This window comes from Colobus angolensis, unplaced genomic scaffold (assembly GCF_000951035.1).
Source record: "Colobus angolensis palliatus isolate OR3802 unplaced genomic scaffold, Cang.pa_1.0 Scaffold54, whole genome shotgun sequence".
NCBI lineage: Eukaryota > Metazoa > Chordata > Mammalia > Primates > Cercopithecidae > Colobus > Colobus angolensis.
This window is the reverse complement of record NW_012118932.1, coordinates 3,931,753-3,935,317: the sequence shown is the minus strand read 5'-3', so window position 1 is coordinate 3,935,317 and position 3,565 is coordinate 3,931,753.

Below are 3,565 nucleotides of genomic sequence, written 5' to 3'. Positions count from 1 at the left end.
ACGGGGTTTTGCCATGTTGGCCAGGCTGGTCTCAAACTCCTGGCCTTAAGTGATCCACCTGCCTCAGCCTCCCAAAGTGCCGAGATTACAGGTGTGATCAACCATGCCGAGCCCTATCATCTTGAGCTCAGCTGTGGCAGCTGCCCGGACCATCTTCTCTTCTTCTCTATGCCTGACATCTAAAAGGAAAATACATATTTCATTTGCAAACATCATCTCTCAACCACTTGGAAGATCCATTATTTTTCTCACTTCTCCCTCTCCTAAATGTGAAGCCGGCCAGCAGCAGAGTGTCTTAGTGTTCCAGGCCCTTCGCTGTATTCCTACCATCATGTCTTCTCTGGTCCTGAGATAAAAGCTTAGCACCACTGGAGCATTGATTCTAGAACTAGAATTACTGCCTCTTTTAATCCTCCTTTCAGAGCGCAAATCAGGGGAACACACTGGCAATTATAAGAAGAGAGGATATGTGGCTTGGCTTGGTTTGGTTGACTGAGAGGCAGCCTGCCTATCCTGGACAGACCCTGCAAAAGGCTTCCTATGTCCTGGAGCTGAGAAATTAAGATCCCTTCTTTTTCAGAGACTATAGGGTGATGAGCAAATCTGAGAAAGGAGAATCACAGCACAGCAAACCTGGGACTACGCTCTGTGACCCTACCAAAATCACTCACCAGCAGATAGCTCAGGGTCTTAGCTGTAAAATTCATGTTTGGTGGTAATGTTAGTCACTTGCTGTAGATGATATTTGAAAATGTTTTTCTCCTATAGAGGGATATAGTAAAGAGAGTTTCTAGACTGGCAGGCAGTTCTGGTTTTTGTTATTTCCCCTCTGGGAAGCTGCTTGACCCTGTGCAAGTCGCTTCTTCCTGGGCTCAGTTTCCTTATCCATTAAAGGAGTGGGCTGACTCGGTGACCTCTTAGGTCCCTTCTGCCGTCTCTTCCAGCTTCCATCTTTCTATAATCTATGAGATAATGCAAGAATGCTGATGATGATGATTGTAACTAAAAATATGTTGTGGCCGGGTGCGGGGGCTCACGCCTGTAATTCCAGGACTTTGGGAGGTCAAGGCAGGCAGATTACCTGAAGTTGGGAGTTCCAGACCAACCTGACCAACACGGAGAAACCCCGTCTCTACTAAAAATACAAAATTAGCCAGGCATGGTGGCACATACCTGTAATCCCAGCTACTTGGGAGGCTGAGGCAGGAGAATCACTTGAACCCAGGAGGCAGAGGTTGCGGTGAGTCGAGATTGCGCCAATGTACTCCAGCCTGGGCAACAAGAGCGAAACTCCATCTAAAAAAAAAAAAATTGTGTGTGTGTGTGTATATATATGTGTGTGTGTATATACACACACACACACACACACACACACACGTATGTATGTTGTATGGCCAGGTGTGGTGGCTCAGGCCAGGTGCAGTGGCTCATGCCTGTAATTCCAGCACTTTGGGAGGCCAAGGTGGGCGGATCACTTCAGGTCAGGAGTTCAAGACAAGCCTGGCCAACATGATGAAACCCCATTTCTATTAAAATCACAAAAATTAGCCAGGTGTGGTGGCGCGTGCCTGTAGTCCCAGCTACTTGGGAGACAGAGGTGAGAGAATCGCTTGAACCCAGGAAGTAGAGGTTGCAGTGAGTCGAGATTGCGCCATTGCATTCCAGCCTGGGTGACAGAGTGAGACTCTGTTTCAAAAAAAGAAAAAAGAAAATACGTTGATTCATCCCAAATCACTTTCAGGTCCTGAGTTTTACCAAACGGTTTTTCTGGATAGCTAAGTTTTTCTGTTTTTGATTTTTGGAGAAATTTGGTCTGACGTTACCATTTGAGCAGCTTATCAGCGAGGCAAACAAATGCATGCCCTGAGTTTAAAGGGGATGAGTTTCACCCCACATTCCAGAGGCTTCTTGAGGTCCCTGGGCCTGCCCCTACGTGCCCCAGCCCCAGCATGGCTCTGACCCTTTCAGGCACAAGAGTGCAAGTTAGCATCCCTGTGATCCCTCAGGGATACCCTCCGTCACCCCTGGCCTTGCAGGTTCGCCTCACTGAAGCTCTGCTCAGAGGTTAGGAGGTTAGCAGGGAGCACATTTAGAGCCTTCCCACCACCGCTGCCATGGCTGGGCCAAACGTGTGAGTTAAGCCATTCCAGGATGCCCCACCCCCACCCTGCTGGGAAAGGCTTTCTTGGCAACCATCCTCTTTCAGAGCCCATTAGCAAAGTGCACATTCTCTTGGTTTCACTGGCTCCAAGTGAGTGTTGGAGGGTGGGGGGAGTATTACAGGCTGCCATTAGCCCATGTTGAAAGCTTCTGCTTTCCACCCCCTTCTCCAGCTTGCAGTGCAAGGTCCTAGCTTGGCCAGGAATCAACCAGGCGTTTTGTTCAGAAGTAGCAACTTATTTTTATCAAAGATGGAACGCAGTTGCAGTTGTTTCTAATGCCTCTGCATGGAAACCAGGGCCCCTGCTGCAAGCACTCCCGACTCCTCTTTTCTCAGCAGACACTTTGCTTTCTCACCTATCCCTTTCTACATCCAAAAACTGGATGCAGAGCTGCTCAAGTGCCTCAGAATTTGGGAGTAAAAAGTTGTAGAAATTCAAAGTGTCTTTATTGTCTATTTTAAATGCAGGCTGTGGTGATCACAACTCTATAAACCCAATCTAAAATTACCCAAGGACCACAGCAGTGTGGTGTGGCAAAAAGAGCTCCCAGCTGCCTTCTGCCCACCCTACACCCCCACACACCCCCAACCTTATGTTGCTGTGGGCAGCTGAGCAAGTCCCTTCTCTCCCTGGGGCTTAGAGTACCCACTAGTAAGCAGAGATTCCCTGATCAGCTTTCCTTATCCTTTTTTGATTGCAAAGAGCTTTGCAATTCTGCTGAAAGCTGTGGACCCTCTTCTCAGGGAGAAAAAAGTGACGCATCAGTTTATGCATTTGAAAAGTATCTGTTAAGCTCCCGTTAAACATGCACATATAGACACACGTTGAAATTCCATTTCAGGGGCTTTACAGGTTAAAAAAAAAAAATTCTGGTTATGAATTCTGTGAACAGCATATACAGACTCTGCTAGCTAGAAACACTGTGATACTGATTCTAGCAGAGGGTTCTCAAGCTACCAGCCAGCACATGCCAGAGAACCGGGGCAGCAAGGTGGTCATTACAAAGGTGACCTCTACTTGCCCCCCTTCCCAGCACCCCCATCTGGCACGCGCCCCAGCAAACATGCGTGCACAACCAGCCTGGAATGTGCTGTTTCTGGGCACTCGGACTGCTGGAAGCTGGCTGCAGCCCTGAGAGACAACAAACATGTCTTTCTACCCTGGGCTTTATTTTTCTCACGGTCCCTGAAAGGGCTGTGATCAGGTGATATGTGTGGGACTGCTCCCTGTACAGGTGCGGAGCAGGTACCGAGGGGAGGAGAAAATCCGCCCTGTGTGGACTTACTCAAAGCTCTTTCAATAGCCCTCCCAGGATAGCTCTTGGCAAGGCAGCTACCACGTCTCTGGCAGGCTGGAGTGAATCTGAGTGTGAGAAAGTCAGTCATGCGGAGGAAAAGGGAAAA